The 24,828-nt window shown below is 43.3% G+C and overlaps 1 protein-coding gene across 2 annotated transcripts in view; it reads left to right on the forward strand.

Moving 5' to 3' along the window:
- Positions 1-24,828, forward strand: part of KCNK13 (potassium two pore domain channel subfamily K member 13) — a 125,330-nt gene that overhangs the window by 98,255 nt on the left and 2,247 nt on the right. The window lies entirely within an intron of this gene.

Genomic DNA, 24,828 nt, shown 5'->3' on the forward strand with positions numbered 1-24,828 from the left:
CAACGTAACCACAGCCTGGGACAGGCCATAAGAGGAAGGCCTCCTTAGAACTTGACAATAGTGTTGATTAGCCAGGCTTGTGGGAGTCTGTGGGTCCCCATTTGGAAGAGGGCACACTTGGGAGCTCCAGAACCCCTCAACCATCGTACTGTCTTAGTCCATTTGTGTTGCTATAACAGGATACCCTAGACTGGGAAGTTTATAATGAACAGAAATGGATTGGCTTGCAGTTCTGGAGCTGGAAAGTCCAAGGTTGAGTGGCTGGCATCAGGCAAAGGCCTTCTTGTTGCATTATCCCTTGGTGGAAGAGCAAAGAGAGGGTGAGAGAGAGCAAGAGATCAAACTCACAACCTCAGGCCCTTTTATAGTCAGCATTAATCCACTGAGAGTGGAGCGCTGATGACCTAAACACTTCCCATTCCGCCCCACCTCCCAACACTGTTGCTTTGGAGACTAAGTTTCCAACACATGTTTTTCCAGAGATCTATGCAAACCATGACAATAGCTAAGACCTTTCTGCCCTGATTAGAAATCAGAAACGGAGCCAGGACTCAGGGCCTGCCTGTCCTCTCTTTCCAGGAGTCTGCTGCCCTCAGGGCCATAAACACAATCAATCAGGCAGATGGCCTGGGTCTGTCTGTTCTTGATAACTGGTTCTTGTCAAATACAAATGGAAATGCTATTCCAGCTGCAGGAGGGCAAAGGTGTGATTAGATGAGAAATCTCCCAAGGTGTACAATGGAAGACCCAATTAACAGAAAGCATTACTCAGCAAACACGGGGCTTGGCACTGTAGATGTCAATCACAGCCTCCCCTTAGAAGGGCAAACTCTTAGAACTCTAAGGCACATATCTAGTGTTTTATCTATATTAGGTTATTTAATTCTCACAAAAGTCCTACGAGGGTGGTACTGTTAGTATCCTGTTTTATAGAGAAAGAAATTGAGACACATAAGAGGTTAAATAATTTGCTTAAGGTTAGAATAATGACCCCACATTGCTGGGGTTTAAATTCCCCCTGTATCCCTTTCCAGATGGGTGTCCTTGGGTGAGTAGTGACAGGGCTGAGATCTGAACCCAGATAGCCTGACTCCAGACTTGGTATTCTTAATAATCGTGTGTATGTAGGGGGGTGTGTGTGTGTGTGTGTGTGTGTGTGTGTGTGTGCACATGCATGCATACAGAGGGGGTTGCAGGAGAAGCCTCTGCTCTTGAGGAGCTTAAAACTTAACAGAAAATACAAAGTTGTATTGATTAGGCCTTCAGGCTGTGGCAAAAAAGAATATACACAATTTAGAAAGAGAAATTACTTTTCTTGTGAGGAAAGTGAAAGAGAGATATATTCAAGTGTGTTACTGGCCTACAGTAAATACCTAGACATTGACGAAACAACCTGGCACTTTAGAGAAATTCACCTGCTTTTGTTGCCTCAAAACCACTTCTGCAAAGTTAATGGAGTCTTTCTGTTGCACCTGCCCTAACTCCCTTTTGCCTTTGTGAATAAACTCATCTAGAAGACTCAAAAGCCCAAGAGAGAACCGAGTTTTCATGAACAATTACATGTAATAGTTTAGGGTATCTGGTGTGTGCTGAGCTCATGGCTAAGAGTTCATGAATGACTGTCCCTGTGAGGTCAGGGCCTGTACAAACAGAAAGGGCATTTAGCAAGGGCCTTGAAAGATGAGTACTTATATTTTGGGTGATTTTTTATTTTTGTGTTTGGGTAGTTGGAAATGTTAACTATTTTTCTAATTAGAAATGTAATACTCATGCCTGTAATCCCAGCACTTTGAGAGGCCAAGGCGGGCGGATCACCTGAGGTCAGGAGTTCAAGACCAGCCTGGTCAACATGGTGAAACCCCATCTCTACTAAAAATACAAAAATTAGCCGGGCATGGTGGCAGGCACCTGTAATCCCAGATGCTCTGAAGGCTGAGACAGGGGAATCGCTTGAACCTGGGAGGTGGAGGTTGCAGTGAGCCAAGATCACGACATTGGACACCAGCCTGGGTGACAAGAGCAAGACTCCAGTTCAGGAAAAAAAAAAAGAAAAAGAAAGAAAGAAATGTAATACCTTTCCCCTGCTATCTGCCATTAATAATCAGTTGTGAAAAAATATTAAATATTCTTTTTTAATATGTACCCAAAAGAATTAAAAGCAGAGACTCAAACAGATATTTTCACACCCCTGTTCCTAACAGCATTATTCACAGCCAAAAGGAGGAAACAAACCAAGTGTCCATGGATGGATAAATGGATAAACAAAATGTGGTCTATACATACAATAAAATGTTATGCAGCCATAAGAAGGAATGAAATTCTGATCCATGCTATAACATGGATCAGCCTTGACAACATCATGCTAAATGGAAGAAGTCAGACACAGAAGGACAAAATATTACATGAGCCCACTTATCACTTATATGAGGTTCACAGAATAAGCAAATTTATAGATAGACAGTAGAATAGAGGCTGCCGCAGTGGGGCGAGGGAACAGGGAGTTACTGTTTATAAGCACAGAGACTCTGGGATAATGAAAAAGTTCTGGAGATGGCTAGTGGTGATTGTACACATCGTGCATGTACTTACTGCTACTGAACTATACATTTTAAAATGGTGAAAATGGCAAATTTTATGTCTATTTTACCACAATAAAAATCAATAATAAGAAAACAACCAAAAAATATGTATGGTGGGAGAAAAGATTCCACCTGCAATATCTACAAAAGCTATGAAATGGGAATCAGTGTGACAAGATTTGTGCAGAATTCATATGAAGTAATTACAACATTCTACTAAAGCTCATTTTTAAAAGGTTTCTATAAATGGAGAGACACTGTGTTCCTAGTGGAAAAACTCGGTTTGGTAAGGATGTCATTTCTCCACAAATGAATCTCTAAATGTAAGGCAACCCTAATCACAATCCAAATATCTTTTCTGGAACTTAACCAAATGATTCTAAAGCTCATCAGGAAAACTGAACATGAAATAAGCAGGGGCATCTTTGAAAAGAAAAAGGGAAAAGGAGGAGGAAGAGAAGAGAGGTGAGGGAAGAGCCCTCACAAGCATTAAGAAAAGGAGAACAGGGCTGGACATGGTGGCTCACACCTGGAATCTCAACACTTCAGGAGGCCCAGGAAGGAGGACTGTGTGAGCCCAGGAGTTTGAGACCAGCCTGGGCAATGTAACAAGACCCCGTCTCTACAAAACATCAAAAAACTTACCCAGACGTGGCAGTGCGCACCTGTGGTCCCAGGTACTTGGGAGGCCAAGGTGGGAGAATCACTTGAGCCTGGGAGGGGGAGCCTGCAGTGAGCTGTAATTGACCACTGCACTCCACCCTGGGCAACAGAGTCAGACCCTCTCTCAGAAAAAACAAAACAAAACAAAACAAAAACAAAAAGGAGAACTGTCTACATTTTTGGTACCAGCCCCAGCATAGGCAATGGATCAATTAAACAAAATATGAAATCCAGAAACAGATATAAGAATTTTGTCTCTGATAAGTGACATTTCAGGAGAGTGGAGAAAGAATAGAGTATTCAGAGATGGTGCTGAAGAGCCTACGCATGAGAACTAAAGACACACTAGCACAAGTCAAACAGGGGAAAAGGAAAAAGATCATTGGATTGTATCAATGTCAATATCCTGGTAGTGATATTATGCTGTAGTTTTGCGAAATGTTGCCATTGAGGAAAACTGGGTAAAGTATAAACAGAATCTTTCTGTATTATTTCTTACAACTGCTGTCAGTCTGCAATTATCTCAATAGAAATTTCAATTTAAAATAGTGATAAGAAAAATAAACTTTTTAAAATGTTATGTGCCTGCAATTAACAAGGAATTAAATATTACATTGTTTTTGAAAAGCACAGCCATAAGTGAATACTGGAATATTCCTAGGATAAGGAAGGAAAGACTTTACTCTCTGTGACCCCAAAAGCCAAGAGCCACAATAAAAGAAATTGATTTACCTAAACAAAAATTAAACTTTAGTGTAGCAGCAAAACATTTATGCACAAATAAAAGACAAACACAAATGGGGAAAATATTTGCAACATATATAGAAGACAAAGGGTTAACTTTCTTAAAAATATGTAAAGAGCTCTTACCAACCAATAAGAAAAACCATAAATACCCTAATAGGAAAGTGGGCTAAAAACATAAGCAGGCAAGTCACAGAAGAAGAAATACAAAAGGCCAGTAAACACATGAAAAATGTAGGCAATGAAGCAGAAACTGCTGGAGAAACAACGTGCAAATTCTGGAAGAAATATAGTTTAAGGAAGCTGAGAGGTAATGTCTTATTTACTGATAACAGTGAACTCCACATCTGGCATGTAGTAGATGCTTTACTAATGTTTGTTGAATGAATAAGTGGAAATGATGAACACAAATGGCTTGTCAAGGAGAAGGAACATTCCAGATGCAGGTAGGAGAGAAAAGTAGAGTCACAGAACAATTCTTAAGGAAGAGAAACGCAAGTTAGGTGAATTCATTTTAGAGCCTGTTTTTGCCAGTAAAACTAGAAATTATGTCATGAGAAGAAAATCCCTTTGTCTCAACTCCCAGAAGCCTGCGGTGAAGACACTCAGATAGGAGAGCCTCTGAGATATGGTTCAGGATTTAAATCATTCTCTTCGGTGCCTTCTGTCTGCCTCTGTAGCTGCTCATTCCTCTTTCTGTTGCCCAATGGATAACAATGACTTCACCCTTTCTTAGCCACATGCTTGAGCCACCAAGTCGGACCCCACTGAGCATAACAGTGTGACTGACACAAAGCACATCAGGTGCAGGATGGTTTGCACTGGGTGCTTCACACTTGCTAGCTGAGTTGGCAGTTCCATCTAACTTCACGTTTCTTATTTATTTATTTATTTATTTAGAGATGGAGTCTTGCTCTGTAGCCCAGGCTCAAATGCAGTGGTGCAATCTCGGCTCACTGCAGCCTCCGCCTCCTGGGTTCAAGCGATTCTCCTCCCTCTGCCTCCCGAGTAGCTGGGAGTACAGGCATGTGCCACCACCCCCAGCTAATTTTTGTGTTCTTTTAGTGGAGATGGGGTTTCACCATGTTGGCCAGGCTGGTCTCAAACTGCTGACCTCAAGTGATCCTCTTGCCTCAGCCTCCCAAAGTGCTGGGATTACAGGCATGAGCCACTGTGCTCGGCCCACATTTCTATGTTTAAAAGTCACTTACCAAAGACTCTGGCATTTGGGGTAGCAGCCTGGAGTTCATGGGAGGTGTCTGTCTTCAGTCTCTGTTCCCTTTGTGGAAAAATAAATCCTGATGAATCAGCCCATCCTTTCCCCATGACTAGCTAAAATGCCATTGCATTACAATATTTTTGAACTTTTCCTCTGCCAGCTCAATTATTATACCCATCCCATGTGTGCCACAAATGTCACAATGCTTTTAAAGAATGGATCTATACTGGCTTTGGCCAAAGGAAAGTTACAACTTCTTTCTGACACTAATAATACTAAAATTAACATTTTTAAGGAAAGGCCCCAAAATAACCCCCTCAAAGAACTATTTCTTGCAGAACAGTGATTCAATTAGCTATGCCCAGAAGGCGCCTCTAAAAAGAATGAGGTTTGAGTTGTATCTCTTTAAAGACTCTTTTAAAGAAATGGAAGGAAGGGGGAAGGGAAGAAAGAGACTAGAAAAGAAGGAGAGAATGGAGAAGAGAGAAGAAAAACTTAATCTTCTACTAGGGTTGTTCCCTAAAGTTACTGTCATAGCAAATGTGAGGTGTTTGTCAAACATTTCTTGGAGATTGTAGGTAATGCAGTATACCTAGTGGTTCAGTAGTACCATAGGAAATTTCATGATTTTGTAGGAAAGAGCTACAGACTGAAAGAACACATACTGTAAATAACACATTTATTTCAAGTCTTTTTGATTCTGTCATTTTGTATCCCTGGGCCATGCTTTATTCTTGACACTTAAGTAAAACCATAAAAGGTGAGAGAACCACTAATCCTTTGTAGGTCTTTGATTTTCAAATGGGATTTCTGGAAGCATGAGGGTCCCACAAATGGGCCTGTATTAGTTTGTTTTTATACTGCTCGTTCATTTCTCACTGTATTTGTTCATTTCACACTGTTCATTTCACATACCCCTTACCCATGGGTAATTTATACATGCAAAAGGATTTAATGGACTTAACAGTTCCGCGTGGCTGAGGAGGCCTCGCAGTCATGGTGGAAGGCGAAGGGGAAGCAAGACATGTCTTACATGGTGGCTGGCAAGAGAGCTTGTGCAGGGAAACTCCCGTTTTTAAAACCATCAGATCTCGTAAGACTTATTCACTATCACAATAACAGCCCAGGAAAGACCCACTCCCATGATTCAGTTACCTCCCACTGGGTCCCTCCCACAGCACATGGGAATTCAAGATGAGATTTGGGCGGGGACACGGCCAAACCATATCAGGGCCAAAGAGGCTGCCGTGGGGAGAGGGAGAGTGCTGATCAGGGTGGGGCTGGGACCCACCCTAGGCCAAGAAGTATAGCTCATCTTCTTCTGCTTTTTACACCAACGGCCACCTCTCCAGAAGGGCCTTGTGTACCTGTCCTCTGCAGCAAGAAATTCAAAAAGGCAGGCAGATTCAAGTATACTTGGCCCAGAGGTCCATCAAAATAAAGACATAGTCATCATTCTTCAAAATGTCTCAGAGCCAGATTTTCTCACTCACGTTGAAGAAAAGGCACAAAGGCACCTTTCATCAGTTACATGCCTGCATTGGTAACATTCTACTTAATTGAACCATTTCTTCTTAGTCTGAGGGAGGGCAATTTAGTTCAAGAGAGAACATAATTATATCTGCTGGCTTTTAAGGAGTAGTTTCACAATTTTAGAAGTTAAGAAGCACTGGAATTGGGACACCTCCTTGAGATAAGTAAATCACGTTGTTTTTCACCTTAAATGAGGGTAAAACAGAAATAATGACAGCGTTTATTGCTTCTAGCATTCATTCCAACCATCATCCTGGCTGACCGTGAGGAGGGAAAGCTTGTGAAAGCAGAAAACACAGCACTAAATGCCCCCAAGATGCAGTGACTCTCAGGGAAATGAAACGTTTTAAATTCCTCTTCGCGAGCTGATGCACTCTGATTCCCATGCAGCCGATTTTTGTTATTTCTGAGTGCAAGAACTACTGTGATTTGTAGTAATGCAGATGATTTAAAGAGTCTGTATTTATCATACCCTCGTTTTCAGCTTATACAGTTAGAATAGCTGTAAATTATTTTTCTCTTATAAACTACTTGTTGCTGAAGAGTCTAGAAACATCCCCATAGTTCAGAAGTTACCTGGAAAACAGTTTAATCTGTGCTACATTCATAATCTTTTGTCAGAGATGCTTTACTGTTATGGAAATGAGAGAGGAGTCATAACCCTAAAAATATCAAATTCCAAGAATATCTGTAACTTTGGGAAGAACTGGTAACCTCTGTATTGATAGCAGTAACTGCTGCAAAATGATAGCTCAAGCACAGAGTGGAAATACGTTCCCTTTGGCTTACCTGGCAACTTTTAATATGCTTTAAATCAGCCTGTAACATATTTTTTAGTTGAGAAGTGTTACAGATAGAAATTTTCTTTGGGTTGCCGGGTGCAGTGGCTCACGCCTATAATCCCAGCACTTTGGGGTGCTAAGGCGGGCAGACCACCTGTGGTCAGGAGTTCAAGACCAGCCTGGCCAACATGGAGAAACCCCATCTCTACTAAAAATACAAAAATTAGCCAGACGTGGTGGCAGGCACCTATAATCCCAGCTACTTGGGAGGCTGAGGCAGGAGAATCACTTGAACCTGGGAGGTGGAGGTTCCAGTGAGCCAAGATCACACCACTGCACTCTAGTCTGGGTGACAGAGCAAGACTCTGTCTCAAAAAAAAAAAAAAAAAAAAAGAAATTTTCTTATTTATTTGGGTAGACTGTGGGTCTACCTGCCTGGCCTGTGGAAGGAGAGCTGCAGAGGCAGGGTGAGTCCTCCCCAGAATCCTGGGATGATGGCATGAGCAGAATGAGCTCTGATTGGTGCCCTGCACACACACACCCAAATCACAGAATATTGACATTGGAAGGTCCTTAGACCTCATCTGGAACACCCTATCCTCATTTTACCAAAGGGACAACCAGAATAAGTTGTGGGCATGACACAGTGAGGTTATTAACTGGGTCTGCACTAGCACCCAGGCCCTAACTAGCTAGCTACATGACTTTGAGCAAGTTACTTAACCTCTGTGTACTTCAGATTTCTCAAGTGTAAAAGGGGGATGAAGGGTTCCCACCTCTCAAGGTTGGCATGAGGATTATGGGAAGCACCAAACTCAGTGCCTGGCTCTGAAAATCGGGCACAGACTGTCATCATGACTGTCCTCATTATGGCACAATTCTGACAGTCAAACAGCTTTGTGCTTAGGGACCTAGAGAGGTTTAACTCTCGTATCGCAGTCATGAACCAAAAGCCCAGGAGCGAAGGAAGAACTTCCCAAAGGCGATCTATTTTCATTGCTTTTCTCACCACCAGGTAACACAGATATAAAGAGTACAGTTATCCTGGAAGCATAACATTTATTGAGTTACTTAATTGCCAGTCCTCCTTTGGTCTATTAAATCATGGAGCAACGCTGTCTTGAATGGAAAACTCCAGAACAGTGATTCTCCTGCTGTAGGGTAATCATTGTTCTAAATGCAGGGAACTGGACTCAATCCCAGACATGCTGATTTGTAGGTAAAGCTCAGGAATCTGCATTTAAACAAGTTCCTCAGATGGTTTTGATACCAATGGTTAAGGTGCCACACTAGAAAACACTGCCTAGAACACTGGGGACCCAGGCCTGCTCATTCGCTGAGGCAGTCCACCAAGCTAGCAAACACCCCTGCCGAAAGCTGGTTCGGAAGTGACTGCCTCAATCCTCTATCACATTGCTGCATCTCCCTCTTCCTCTGCTACCCCCACCCCCTGCCAATAATCCCAAACCTCATTTTACAAAAATAAACTGGGACTAGCACCCGCCTGGCTCACATGGCAGGAGGTGTATTGGCTGGGAAGAACCACTTTCCTCTCTTCACTTCCTTTATCAACATGTAGGAAGTAGAAGGTCCTTGAATACTTTGGAAGTCAGTTCCATCCAAAGGAAGAGTAAGGAGCAACTATTTTCCTGTTGGCCACAAGGCCCCACGGTTAACCCAGAACTTCTGAAGACAGCTCATTTTACGTACTGTACCATCTGAAATGTTTTCTGCATCACATACTAACATACAAAACAAGTGAGGGGCGGGGTGTGGTGGCTCACTACTGTAATCCGAGCACTTTGGGAGGCTGAGGCAGGCAGATTGCTTGAAGCCAGGAAGTCGAAGCCAGCCTGGACAACATGGCAAGACCCCATCTCTATAAAAGATACAAAAATTAGTCAGGCATGGTGGTGTGTGCCTGTAGTCCCAGCTACTGAGGCTGAGGTGGAAGGATTGCTTGTGCCCAGGAGGTTGAGGCTGCAGTGAGCTGAGGTCACACCACTGCACTTCAGCCTGGGTGACGAGTAAGACCTGACTCAAAAAAAAAAAAAAGTGAGGGTTGCTTTTGCTTCCAGGACCCCAGAGATATTGTTATCCTTCGCTGGGTTTTGTTGGGGAATAGGGACACCATTCTTCAGACTCTTCCCCAGGCACACTTGACTTTTGTTGCCTTCCACAAACCAACCCTGTCTACCCCAGTGCCATGACTCTAGCTCGTAGGTATTTCCCTGAGTGAGGTCTGTGGCCGTTGCATCAGATCACTATTAGGCACTGGTTTAAAATGCAGGTTTTCTGGTCCTACTCAACCTCCTGAATCAGACTATCTGGTGATAAGACCTAGAAATCCCAGTTTTTAACAAGCTCCTCAGGGGATTTCTTGGCATACTAAAGTTTAGGACCTTTGTCCCAGGTGATCTAAGTTTCCTTCTACCTTATTCACTGACATGGTTTGTCTGTGTCACCACCCAAATCTCACCTTGAATTGTAATAATCCCCACGTGTTAAGGGTGGGGCCAGGTGGAGATAATTGAATCATGGAGGCGGCCATTTCCCCCATACTGTTCTCACAGTAGTGAGTAAGTCTCACGAGATCTGATGGTTTTATAACCTCTGACCTGCCACCATGTAAGACATGACTTTGCTCCTCATTCACCTTCCACCATGATTGTGAAGCCTCCCCAAACATGTGGAACTGTGAGTCAATTAAATTTCTTTCCTTTATAAATTACCCAGTCTCAGGTATGTGTTTATTAGCAGCGTGAGAACAGACTAATACATTCACCTTTTATATGCAGTGTAAAAGTTAATTTTTATAAACTAAAAAGTTAATTTTTAAATACTGCAAATAAAGATGTGATCAGATCTTCCATCCTCTCTGAAGCTTGGCAGAAGTTTTTATGAAGTTTTAAGAAGTTTTATTTTGGGCAGATATCTTTGGTGTCATCTGCAGGTGACTCAGAAGAGGCGTTGACTTGATTTTGTACACTGCCTTGTGCAGGTCGCCTTCTTGTGTGTTATTTCTAGTACTTTATTTCCTGGATCAGGTTTGAAACTCCTGGAGGGCAGAAACTATCGTCTCACTACTACCTCCTCTCCTTGCTCTCAACACAGTGTTTGAAACCTACGGAATACTCAATGCTGCCTTATTTGATTGTCACAGCAGCACTTTCCTTCCATGCCTCTCTCAACATGAGAAATGAGGATTTCCCAGAGGAAGTCAGCTTTGATGGGGAACCCCTGCCCCTCATATGGTAAACATTTATGTCTAAGCATTTTCTTTAGGATATTCATAGAACTTTATCTGCAGACGGGCTCTCAGTAGCCTGTGAAGTACAGTTGCCCCCTGGACCTCTCCATGGGCCTCCTCCCTCTCCACATAACTCCTAGCATACATATCCCGAGGTACGTACTTGTCCCGGTCTCTCCTTACCTTAAGTTTCTTTAAGGGACTCTCATCACCACTCTGGCACTCCCAAAAGTTAGGTTTTTTAAAATTTCTAACATTCTGTACTTTCTTTTTCTGCCGGGAACAGAGATGATTTTAAGGAACAGCCTCCAACTGAGGGCAGGGGTAGGAGGAAGAGAGCATTCTACTGTTGATAAATATTTGGCTGCTTCCCAAATTGGGCTATAAGAATAGCGTTGCCACAAACTTTTTTGTACATGTCTTTTTGAGATGAAGCAGGGATCCCTCTTAGGAGCCTGCTGGCCCACTCCCAAATGCACAAGCATGGAAATAAAAGAAAATAATTGAGTTCCTTCAGGGGAAATTCCAGGTACCTAGGTACCCCTGAGAAGTAAATCATCCAAGCATTTAACTAAGAGAAGATTTTACCCATATGATTGTCAATCAAAAAAAAAATTACAAGCCTCAATCATTTTATTATTTATTTATTTTGAGACAGAGTCTCACTCTGTTGCCCAGGCCGGAGTGCAGTGGTGCAATCCCAGCTCACTGCAACCTCCACCTCCCAGGTTCAGGTGATTCTCCTGCCTCAGCCTCCCAAGTAACTGGGATTACAGGTGCCCACCACCACACCCAGCTAATTTTTGTATTTTTAGTAAAGACACGGTTTCTCCATGTTGGCCAGGCTGGTCTCCAACTCCTGACCTCAGGTGATCCACCCGTCTCAGCCTCCCGACGTGCTGGGATTACAGGCGTGAGCCACCGCACCTGGCCTCAATCATTTTAAGAGATTTATTTGCCAAAGTTAAGGATGCGTGCCAGGGAGACAGGTCTATGCCTTTCTCTGAAGATGATTTTGAGGGCTTCAAATCTAAAGGGGAAGGGCAGGATATTGAGAAGTATACAATTTTCCTGTAAGAGTGGGATAGGGAAAAAATAGACATTCATGCCTTTGTCTGGCTCAATGAATCTGCATGTTTTACATAAGATGATGTAAACAAATGGGGCAGAGGAAAAATGCAGGGAGTCTGCATTTTCTGTCAGATAGCATAGACAAAATGGGGCAGGGGAACAATCAGATATGCATTTGTGTCTGTTGGACAGGGCTGACTGCACCTGTAAAGATAAGCTATCAATTTGCATTGCTGTGGTGAAATTTTAACAGCTCACTAGGAATTTCCTTGTGGGCAAAATATGGGGGAGGCTGTAGCTTTTCATCTTGTAGCCATCTTATTTAGGAACCAAAAGGCAGAGGCAGGTTTGCCTGACCCAGTTCCCAGCTTGACTTTTCCCTTTGGCTAAATGAGTTTGGGGTCCCAAAATTTAATTTCCTTTCACATAATCTCCTGGCAAATACCAGTTCACTTGCCTAATCGTGTCACCAATCCCTACAGCTGATTTCCAGCTAGGTGAGAGAGGAGACAGACTTGCTGAGCCCCTCCTTGGGGAGGCTCTTCTCTGTAGGGCTGAGACTGTGCTAAGCAACAAATTTATTCTGCACACAGGAGCCCCAAGGCACATGGGTAGACTATGAAGGAAAACTCATAGAGGCCAGAGAAGGCCAGTTTCACATCCCATTGTTCCTTCTTGGTAATTTTCCAGTGGTGTTTGTGAAGAAGGAACGATGTCAAAGGAGAGATATCCTTACCTTGATTTTCATAATTCATAAAGACTGCTTTTTTGATTTGTATAAAGCAGATTATGATTGTGGACCCTGAACATTTGAGACATGTCTAAGTTAATTTAGAAAGTTTATTTTGCCAAGGTTGAAGACACGTGCCTGTGATGCAGCCTCAGGAAGTCCTGACGGCGTGTGCCTAAGGTGGCTGGGGCACAGCTTGGTTTTATAAATTTTAGGGAGACATGAGACATCAATTAATATATGTCTGGAAAAGTGGGACAACTTAAGCAAAGGCAGGAAGAATGGAAGTGGGGAGGGAGCTTCCAGGTCACAGGTAGGTAAGAGACAAATGGTTACATTCTTTTGAGTTTCTGATTAGCCTTTCCAAAGGCTTTCCAAAAGCAAACAGATATGCATCTATCTCAGTGAGCAGAGGGGTGACTTTGAATAGAATGAGAGGCAGGTTTGCCCTGAGCAGTTCCCAGCTTGACTTTTCCCTTTAGCTTAGTGATTTGGGGGCCCCAAGATTTATTTTCCTTTCACATGATGAACACAAACATGGAGCAATGTGAAATTTCACAGAGACAAAACTAAGTTCTGTCTACTGGCATCATTCTGTCTTGCAGAACTCAGTGGGCAGTGTTCTTGATGGGAAAAAATTGACTTTATAAAGTTATAGAAGGGGCCAGGTGTGGCGGCTCACACGTGTAATCCCATCGCTTTGGGAGGATTAGGCAGGCAGATCACCTGAGGTCAGGAGTTCCAGACCAGCCTGGTCAATATGGTGGAACCCCGTCTCTACTAAAAATACAAAAATTAGCCGGCTGTGGTGGCAGGTGCCTGTAATCCCAGCTACATGGGAGGTTGAGGCAGGAGAATTGCTTGAACCTGGGAGGTGGAGGTTGCAGTGAGCCGAGATAGTACCTCTGCACTCTATCCCGGGTGATGGAGCCAGAGTCTATATCCAAAAAAAAAAAAAAGTGATAGAAGGGCTTGGAAAAGGATTTTGAGTCACCAACTTGTACCCTTGCCTTAGATTTATAGGTGTACAGGAATTCCTCGAGGGCGAGGTGACCGAAATTGTTAATTTCCTACGGAACATGTAAGCCTTTGGTGCACAACTATAGCTTTCGATTATAGGATCCAAACCCTGGCTTGTCAAATTTGAATCCTGATACAGTGTTAACATGAGCATGTTCTGGTGTTACTGTATTGTCTGAGTGGTAACTTAACCATAAAACACTTCAGTGTAAAGTGTTACACTGATGTTATTGTATTGTTCTGGTGTTATTATATGAGTGGTCACTTATCATAAAACACTTCAGCATAGAGTGTTATAAGTGTGTGGGTTTGCATAAGTTCACTTCAATTTATACCTGAGAGGCAGTTGGCCATGCAAGTGTCTATTTTGGAATCCATTCTAAAGAGGTTACTATTAAGCACGATCAACATTGTCATCAGAATCTGCACCACAGAGTGAATTGGCTAGGGTAAAAAAAAAGCTAGAAATAATTTTCAGTCAGAGAAATGAGTGTTGTGAAAGATAAAAGGCTGGCCAAGCAGATTGTGTGAAACCCACTGCCCTTGCATGAATGAGGCAGTAAATTCACCCAGCAAACCTGCCCCCTTCCAAGCCTCACTCAAGGCCTAGAGCTTCAATGTTTCTATGTCACCTAGAAATCAATAATAAACAAGAGAAATGGCCAAAATAAGTGAGCAGGTGCTAAAGAGAATATCCAAATTACCGTGAAACCTATGAAAAGATGTTCAACTTGATTAGACATGAAGGAAATGCGAATGAAAACCACTATGTATCCACCAGAATAGTTACAATGAATATCAGCGAGAATGTGAAGAATATACTAGGTGTGGTGGCTCATGCCTGTAGTCCCAGCTACTTGGGAGGCTGAGGCAGTAGGATCACCTGAGCCCAGGAGTTTGAGGCTGCAGTGAGCTATGATTGCACCACTGCACTCCAGCCTGCGTGATGGAGTGAGACCCCACCTCTAAAAATTCAAAAAGAATATGAAGAATATGAACTGAAGCTCAAACTTTGATGAGGGGAGGGTAAATTTGTACATCCACTTTGCTGAACATATTCATATCATGTGAGTCATCGATTGCATTCATAAGTGTATGTATCCAAGAGAAATGTGTACATATGGTCACCAAAATGTTATCGAACTGAACTGGGGTCCACTTGCCAGGTGCAGTAAGGCCAGATATCCACACCAGGGTTTGAAATGGGGAGAAAGGAGGGTGTTTGTTTGCAGGGCACTAAACAAGGAGAATCAGGCAGCTCAGGCTTAAGACCCAAACTTCCCAATGGCTTGCAAGCAAGGGAAAATTTCAGGAAAGTAGAGGTTACAAGCAGAATTGTAAGTCAATACATGAAGATTATACATTGGTTTGGCCTAAAAGGGCAGGATATCTTGAAGCAGGGGCTTACAGATCATAGGTAATGTATTAGTCCGTTTTCACACTGCTATAAAGAAACACCTGAGACTGGATAATTTATAAAGAAAAGAGGTTTAATTGACTCACAGTTCTGCATGGCTGAGAAGGCCTCAGGAAACTTACAATCATGGCAGAAGGGGAAGCAGGCACATCTTATATGGCAGCAGGCAAGAGAAAGTGCAAAGAGGGAAGAGTCCCTTATAAAACTGTCAGATCTCGGCCAGGCGCAGTGGCTCATGCCTGTAATCCCAGCACTTTGGGAGGCTGAGGCGGGCGGATCATGAGGTCAGGAGATGCAGACCATCCTGGCTAACATGGTGAAACCCTGTCTCTACTAAAAAAATACAAAAAAAATTAGCCGGGCGTGGTGGTGGGCACCTGTAGTCCCAGCTACTCAGGAGGCTGAGGCAGGAGAATGGCGTGAACCTGGGAGGTGGAGCTTGCAGTGAGCCGAGATCACGCCACTGCACTCCAGCCTGGGCAACAAGAGCGAGACTCTGTCTGAAAGACAATAATAAATAAATAAATAAATAAATAAATAAATAAATAAATAAAACCATCAGATCTCATGAGAACTCCCTCACTATCATGAGAACAGCATGGAGGAAACTGCCTCCATGATCCAATCCCCTCCCACCAGGTCCCTCCTTTGACACGTGGGGATTATAATATGAGGTGACATTTGGGTGGGGACTCAGAGCCAAACCATATCACGTAGATTCAAAGATTTTCCGATTTGCAATTACTTAAGGAAAAGAAGCTTTATTTAAAAACTGGGGGTCAGGCCGGGCATGGTGGCTCACACCTGTAATCCCAACAGTTTGGGATGCCAAGGCTGGCAGATAGTGCTTGAGCCCAGAAGTTTGAGACCAGTCTGGGCAACATAGTGAGACTTCATCTCTACAAAAAATCCAAAAATTGGTTTTGTTTGGTATTGTAAACCAGTAGTCCCAGCTACGTAGGAGGCTGAGGCAAGAGGATTGCTTGAGCCTAGGAGGTTGAGGCTGCAGTGAGCCGTGATCACACCATTGCACTCCAGCCTGGGTGACAGAGCAAGACCCTGTTTCAAAAAAATAAAATAAATAAATAAATAATAAATAAAATAAAATAAAAATTTAGGGTCAGCAGAGAAGAATGTTAGCTCTGGCTAATGGGCATAACCTCCTCCAGGATGCTCAGGAAGAACTTTAGAACAAAGGATAGCACTCAGAGTTCAGTCCTCAGCTCCCCCTTATCTGAGATGTACATGACAGTGGATCCATTTGGTGGGGGACCAGGTTTCTGAAAAACAACTCGGAGACATATATTAAGATGTTATCTTTAGTTTCTATAGGGAACCAAAAACCTTGTGACTTTAGCTTCCTTAGCTATTGTTTTAAGCTACTACTCCCTTCTTGGTCATCAAGTTGCTCATTTACTTCTCAGGGTACCTAGGTACCTGGAATTTCCCCTGAAGGAACTCAAGATTTTCCTTTATTTCCATGCTTGTGGGTTTGGGAGTGGACCAGCAGGCTCCTAAGAGGGGTCCCTACTTCATCTCAAAAAGACATGTACAAAAAAGTTTGTGGAAACATTATTCGTATAGCCCAATTTGGGAAGCAGCCAAATATTTATCAACAGTAGAATGCTCGCTTCCTCCTACCCCTGCCCTCAATTGGAGGCTGTTCCTTAAAAATCAAACAGGTTCAACAGCCTGCTTGATTTACAAGTTGAACCTCCATTAAATTCCACATCCCTTGCAGGCCTCCTCTTGAAGCCCCTTTAAGTCCCTCACACCTAATTTTCAATGGAAAATGGAGCAGGGAGCTGAAGAAGAGGAGGAAGATAGAGGGAAACAGGTGCCTGTTGAAAACACTGAAAGTCCCAGACAGAAGATATTTCATTATCCATCGCTATGTGGCAAACCTCCCCAAATGAGTGGTTTGACCAACCATGGATGTTTCTCACAATTCTGTGAATTTCCTGGGCTCAGCTGGCAGTTCTTTGGCTCAACTCAGTGTCAACTGCTGACTCTTGTGACTGCATCCAGCTGTAGCCTTGGCTGGGCTTTACTCAGTACCTGGCACTAGGAATCCAGTCATCTAGGAATGGCTGGGCCTGTCTCTCCAGCTGAGTGGTCACCCTTCTTACGTGGTATCTAGGGGATCCAGAGAGAGGAAGCTGAAGTTCCTAAGCTTCTGACAGCCTAAGCCTGGAACTAGTGCAGCATCACTCCCACCATATTCTGCTGGTCAGAGCAAGTCTCAGGGTCATCCAAGATTCAAGGAGAGAGGAAATAGGCTTCATCTCTTAATGGGAAAAACAGCAAGTGCTTACAAGGATGGGAGCAATTTGTTTGAAATCATCTTTGGAAACTATGTACCACAAGCAACAAGAGGAGAGGAGAGGAGAGAAGTCTGCGTTGCAGACGTGGGATCTGAATTCAGCCAAGCCTCCACAACCCATGAAGATTGCCTGGCTTATTGAAGCCTCAGTTTCCCCACCGGTAACTTGAAAAGCTTGGACTATAGTGTCATGAAGTCTGTCCAGCTTTGAGAGTTGTGGTTCCATAATCCACGTAAATACAATGGGCCCAGTGAGGACCCAGGGCCTCCTGCTGATCTTCTAAGTCTTCCATCATTGAACCCACTTCCCATCCCCCACCTCACCCCTCAAGAATAACCCACAGGAGTCTGTTCTTGCCTCCTTTCTTCATCCCAGTTGACATTGGAGGGGCTTTTTACCAAAAAAAAAGGTCTGCCAATTCTTTTGTAGTTTCATCCCACATGAGAAGGCTTAAACTGTTAGCATCAAAAAGATTGTGGGAAAGTATATGCAAGTCAAGCTTTGGTTCCTTGGAGTATTGAGAAGAATGAATCAAGAGGTATGCTGCAGGTGTCTGCGCAGGTGTTTGACTGCAACTTGAGAAAACCTGCTGAGAAACATATTTTTCTCAGTTTAAAAATAATGAAAGAGGCCTGGCTCAGTGGCTCACGCCTGTAGTCCTAGCACTTTGGGAGGCCGAGGCAGGTGGATCACAAGGTCAAGAGATCAAGACCATCCTGGCCAACATGGTGAAACCCTGTCTCTACTAAAAATACAAAAATTAGCTCGGCATGGTGGCATGAGCCTGTAGTCCCAGCTACTCGGGAGGATGAGGCAGAAGAATCACTTGAACCCAGGAGGCGGAGGTTGCAGTGAGCCAAGATCGCACCACTGCACTCCAGCCTGGCAACAGAGTGAGACTCCATCTCAAAAAATAAAATAAAATAAGTACAAGAATTAACCAGGTGTGGTGATGCAACCTGTAATCCCAGCTACTTGGGAGGCTGAGGCAGGAGAATCGCCTGAACCTGGGAGGCGGAGGTTGCCATGAGCTGAGATCACGCAACTGCACTCCAGCCTGAGTAGCACAGTGAGATCCTATCTCGAAAAAAAGAAAAGCAGTAATGAAAGAGGCTGGTCTGAAGGTAGTGAGTTATTTCAATTGATTGTTCACAGTTACAGATAGCACTCTTTGTTCTACTCCTTCCCCCATTCTCACTACTGCACTTGGCTAGTCTTTAAAAAAAAAGTAATGAAAGATAAAACATTAGAAAATAGTTAAATCATTTGTGTTATCATCACCTCAAAATAACCTGATTGAAAATTTCGTGTGTTTTTCTTTTTTTTCCCCCCTTTTCTATGTATGTCCGTGGCAGACATTGTCAGTTCTGAGGTCCATCTCTTCCCCCAAGGGAATCTGATGAATCCTGACCAGAGGAATCTTTCCTCTTACAGATAATTGGTTTTCGGAGTATGCATGTAACTTGGGCTGGTCAGTGGTATATAATGGCAATTTTGCCAAAGGATTTCTGGAAAGGATACACAAAGTAGGAAACCATTTTTCTGACTCTGGACACTGGTGTGTGAGGGAGTGGTTCCTGTAACTCTTGGTATGAAGGGAGCCAGCTGACATGGTGATGGGGCCAGAGCTGGGAAGGAGTCAGTCTTGATTCATGCATCATATTCTGAAGCCACCATATTAACCATCCCTGGAGCTGCCCTCTCTCTCAATTTCATGTTCTAGGAGCTAGCCCCTGCATGTTTAAGCCACCTCTATTTATGATTTGCTGTTCCTGGCAGCCAAAAGCATTTTAATTGCTGCAGTATATAGCTACATAAATATATTTTACAAAGTTTATTCCTTCATCCAACAAATATTTAATGAGGATGCCCCATATGTCAGGCATGACTCATGCTGCAGACACACTGCAGACACACAAAGTTGCTCTGCTTTTTTCCACTTAACATTTTCACCAGTCATTGAGAACTCTTTACATATACAATTTTAATGGCTACTTGATTTAGTCATTTCCCCATTATCTGATATTTAGGTTGCTAAGGATTTTCTTCATTAAAAGTAAAGACATGGTGAACATCCATGTGCATAATTGGTCACATTAGTCATAATTTGGGAGACATATTCCTAAAAGCAAAAAAAAAAAAAAGGATACCCTGATGTGATTATTATCATTATTATTATTTTTTTTTGAGATGGAGTTTCGCTCTTGTTGCCCAGGCTAGAGTGCAATGGCGCAATCTCATGTCACCGCAAACTCCACCTCCCGGGTTCAAGTGATTCTCCTGCCTCAGCCTCCGAGTAGCCGGGATTACAGGCATGCGCCACCACCCCGGCTAATTTTGTATTTTTAGTAGAGGAGGGGTTTCTTCATGTTGGTCAGGCTGGTCTTGAACTCCCGACCTCAGATGATCCGCCCGCCTCAGCCTCCCAAAGTGCTGGGATTACAGGCATGAGCCACTGCACCTGGCCTGATGTGATTATTATGCATTGTATGCCTGTCTCAAAGTATCTCATGATACACCTACTCTGTACCCATAAAAATGAAAAATAAAAATAAATATATAAATAAAAACAGAAAAAAAGTGTCTGACACATATTCCCAAATTGCTTTCCAGACAGTTTATACCAATTTTTATGTCCTCGTGTAGCATTTGAGAGTTGCCTCTGCATATAAGAGCACTCTTGAAATACACAATGCTTTTTTCTACCGTCAAGTATTTCTAGAAAAAAAAAACCTGATTAAAGTCTACAGGACACAACAAATCAAGGGCATACCAAATGAGAGGGGAGATTGTTAATGAATGAAAGAGGCTGAAGAGCTCTGCTAAATGTGGGTGCAGCCTGTTGGATCTTGATTCATACAAATCATCCGTAAAAAGATAATTTTGAGAAACCTGAATATGGACTGGGTATTATTTGATATTAAGGAATTAGTATTAATGTCATTAGGTATGGTAATGGCACAGTGGTTATGTTTGAAAAATAAAGGCCTTGGCAGTTAAAGATGTGTCTTTATTAATCAAAGAAATGGTATGTTATCTGGGATTAAGTTTACAATTCACCAGCAAATAAAGGGGATGGGTTGGGGTGGGATGGGAGAAGCATGGTTGACAGAATGTTGATAATTTGGAAAATAGGAGTTTATTATACTTTCTGCTCTGCCTTTGTGCCTGTTTGAAAAATATCATAATACAAAGCTTTTACTTTTTTTTTTTACCTTAATTGAATTTTGAAAAAAAATACGTAGTTGACAGCATATACATAAAAGGCTGGGAGACTATGGGCCTGCTCTTCATGGGCTGAGTGAAGTGTTCTGTGGGGGGGGACTGGGACCTTGGCAGTCCCTGGTAGCTTTATTCCTAGCCCCAAGGACAGCAGAGAGCCTGGGATTGGTCCCAGAATCTGCCCCAGAAATTACAAGCACATTAACAGAGGTCTGAAATGATTTAAGGGAACTAGACCAAATCAACTGTGAGTTTCACTGGCCTCCAAGCCAACCTCATTCGCCGTTGGTTCTCGATCCACTCATCAGCTCCCAGACTCAGGGGCTGAACACCAATCAGATAACTTCAGGCTTGAAGCACAGGGAATATATTACGTATTGAAAAGTACCACCTGTGACTGTCAGTTTCATTTGTATGCCTACAAAATATGGGGAGACTGAAATGCATGGGGCATAACAGGCTTTTAAACTGATGTAATTATATCATTTGTTGGAAGAGACATATATACATTCAGAAATATGTTTTATATGTTTTGGTACATGAAAATTTTAAGGTTTTAGCTTGTGATGCCAGCCAAACCCTGCCCCTCTTCTCCGGTTTTGGTACCAGGTTTGGCAGCCACTGCAGTCTGGGTGTCTGTATAAAGCATTGAACTATGGACACTTGGCTAATTTCCTTCCCTCCATTCTGCTCATGGCTTGTACCTTGACAGTGATGACAGTGAGCTACACTCAGCCTAGTCAGGTGGAAAAAAGCACAGGCCTGGGAGACAAGACGATCTAGGTTCTGATTCTGGTTTTATGACTTTAGGCAAACCACTCAGCTTCTGTAGTCTTTTTCTCATTTGTCAAATGTAACTAGTAGACTAATAATACCCAGCTCCCCAGTGTGGGTGTGAGGAGTTGCTGACAAGCACACAGGCTGGCAGAGGAAAGGCCTTTGATAATAATCCCTGAGCCCTTTTCCTCTACCAAAAAAGGACCCTGAGGGTTATTATTCACCATCTGAGCCATCTTCAACTCTCAGCATTATGGGGCTCAAAAAAGGGGAGGGTTTCTATGGAAAAGCCTGCATTATTAGCTTACTTCCACACTTTTCAGCACTGAGAGTAGTAAAACCACCTCTCACACCTCCAGCTGCAGACATGAGGAAGCTGTCTCCCTTTGCTTCCATAAATACCACCATTTGTACCATTTTCTGTTATTTTTGCTGATAGGAGAGATGGCAGTCATCCATCAAACAGTAGATAACCAAAAGTCATGATTATCCCTCCTTTAACAAAATTGAGTATGTTAAAACCAAAAAAATAAGATAGAATCTAGAAATGTTAAATCTCTGGAACATGTCACTAGAAACCTCATTCACTGGAAAAATCAGCTCATCAAGTGTATCTGCTGGCATCAGCACTTCACTGTCTGTGCCTATGTCACTCCTCCCAAAGTGAGGCTGCATTTGGGCCCCTAAACCCAGATAACTCCATGGTGCTTCTGTGTTGGCCTTTGACTCACTGTGGCTTGATTTTTTCTTTTTTTTTCAGACAGGGTCTCACTCTGTCACCAGGCTGGAGTGCGGTGGCACAATCTCGGCTCACTACAACCTCCACCTCCCGGGTTCAAGTGATTCTCCTGCCACAGCCTCCCAAGTAGCTGGGACTACAGGCACATGCCACCACGCCCAGCTAATTTTTGTATTTTTAGTGGAGACAGGGTTTCACCAGGTTGGCCAGGATAGTCTTGATCTCCTGACCTCATGATCTGCCCACCTTGGCCTCCCAAACTGCTGGGATTACAGGCATGAGCCACCATGCCCAGCCCACTGTGGCTTGTTTTGTAGATAGTTAGTCTCAGCCTTGGATGCTGGGGTCAAGGACTATGTCTGTGTCATCTTCTTTGGCCATCTTAGTCCACATGGGCTGCTATAACAAAATACTGAAGACTGGGAGGTTTATCCACAATAGAGGTTTATTTTTCATGATTCTGGAGACTGGGAAGTCCAAGATCAAGGCATCAGCAGGTTGAGTATCTTGCGAGAGCCCTGCTTCCTCATACATGGCACCTTCTTGTGTCCTCCCATGGAGGAAGGAATGGATGAATCACCTCTTTTATAAGAGCACTAATCCCATTCATGAGAGCACCACACTCACCTCCCCCAAAGACACCACCTCCTAATACCATCACCTTATGGGTGATGGATCTCAACATATGAATTTGGGGGGCACATAAACACTCAGACCACGGCAGTGGCCCAGACATGTAGTGAGGGCCTTGAACTTAACAGGTGCTCAGTAAATTATTGCTATCACTTTGGCTGGGAGCAAATCCCTAGCAACTCCTGTTGCTCAGCTTTCTGAGAGTAGAATGACTAAATCACCTCTAAAACAGGTAAGGACTACCTGAGAATGTTCTTTTCTAATTGTCTGAAAGGACCCTCCCCCAGCCCACACATCTCTCTTCATGTTTCTGAACCTTCCCTATTTTCATTGACTTCATCCGGCTTCTAGAATAAATGGCCTCAGACAAATGTTTCCCCCTTTTTCTGCCTGTTTGCTGCATTCAGTTCCCTGTGTTTAGTAATTACAGCAGCAATACTCTCTGGTCTTGCAGCTTTGGGGTCTACATTGAGCCTCCACTGCCAAGAATTGCTGAGGGACTTTGATTTTGAAGAGTTCCCAGAGAAGAGATGATGGTCTGATTTTCTGTCTAACATGAAGGGCCCTAAGTAATTCTCAATGGAACTATTCCCTGTCCCTCGACCCTCCCTTCCCAAATCATCCTGGCAATTCCATTCCATCCCATCTAGCTCAAAAGCTATACTTGGTATCTTCCTCTAGTTTCCTGACTACATGCTGTTAATTTCTTACCCAAATGCAGCTCCTTGTGTGCTGAGAAAGGAAAATTGTATTTAGTTCTGAATGGTAATAGAGTATGCACACCTGGATGTTTGGGAAAGGTGGCCCCTTGGCTTGACTTGAGCAGACCAGCAGGTCATAAGCCCAAAAGCCCACACATTTCAAGGTCTGGTCTGAACACTTCCAGGGTGCACTGGGAGGCAGCCATTGACCGAGCTGTAGCAACAAGGAACTATATCAGCTTGGTGACAAGTGGGATATTATCAGGAGGGAGGATCATGAGAGAGCTCTTGTGATCCAAACGATGGGACCCAAGTTAGAAATTTGAACTTGAAAATAAGGAAAAACTGGGCTGGGTATGGTGGCTTATGCCCATAATCCCAGTGCTTTGGGAGGCTGAGGTGGGTGGATCACTTAAGACCAGGAGTTCGAGGCCAGCCCAGGCAACAAGACAAGACCCTCATCTCTACAAAAATTTAAAAATTAGCCAGGCATGGTGTGCACAGCTGCAGTCCCAGCTACTTGGGAGGCTGAGGCAGGAGGATCACGTGAAACTGGTAGTTTTAGGCTGCAGTGAAGTGTGATCGCACCATGGCACTCCAGCCTGTGGGACAGAGAGCAAGATCCCATCTCTTTAAAAAAAAAAAAGAGAGAGAGAGAGAGAGGTTTGATGGTTTGATTTTAATAAGAAACTGACTCAGGGAGGCATGCTCAGTATTCTTTTTATTTTTTAATGGTGTTTGTAGTCAGAGTGACTCTGATGCCAACCCCTCCACCCATCAGCCTTCTCATGTTTACTGAATCATTTGCTTGGAAAGAACCCTCATCCCTCTGATGAGAGTGGGCTGACCCTCATTGCCCTTTCATGAGAAATCCTGAGTGTATCACTGCTCTCTTTTCTATTTCTGTTTTTCTTAGTAACATCCATTGTTCTACAATATGCATTCTTAGCGGTATGCCTGTGTGCACAGGTAGAAAGGTCAGGAGGGTGGAAATGTGAACAGTTAGAGGCAAAGGCAAAACGGACGTTTTATAGTTTATCAACGCATAGCATCCAATACTTCTGTTGTTATTCCAAAAGCATGAAGTGTGTGTTTGAAGAATTTTGTTTAAAAGATGGGTAGATCTTGAGCAAATTTCTCATTTCTATGTATGCTAGAAATGCCCATAATCCCAGTGCTTTGGGAGGCTGCTGTTTCTCTGCCTGGAACATCCCGACTTCTCCATCCCACCACCACCACACACATACACCCTTCTTGCCTGCCTAACTCCTCTTTAGCTTTCGGGTCTCCCTGCTTCATCTTTTCTAAGCCCCACTTCTTAGATGGGTTCCCCTCTTAGGAGTTACCATAGAATCCTGTACTCCCTCTAGCACCACACTTACCACACAATATCATCATCATCTTACTGGACTAGGGCTCCATGA

Source organism: Pan troglodytes, chromosome 15 (genome assembly GCF_028858775.2).
Source record: "Pan troglodytes isolate AG18354 chromosome 15, NHGRI_mPanTro3-v2.0_pri, whole genome shotgun sequence".
Lineage (NCBI taxonomy): Eukaryota > Metazoa > Chordata > Mammalia > Primates > Hominidae > Pan > Pan troglodytes.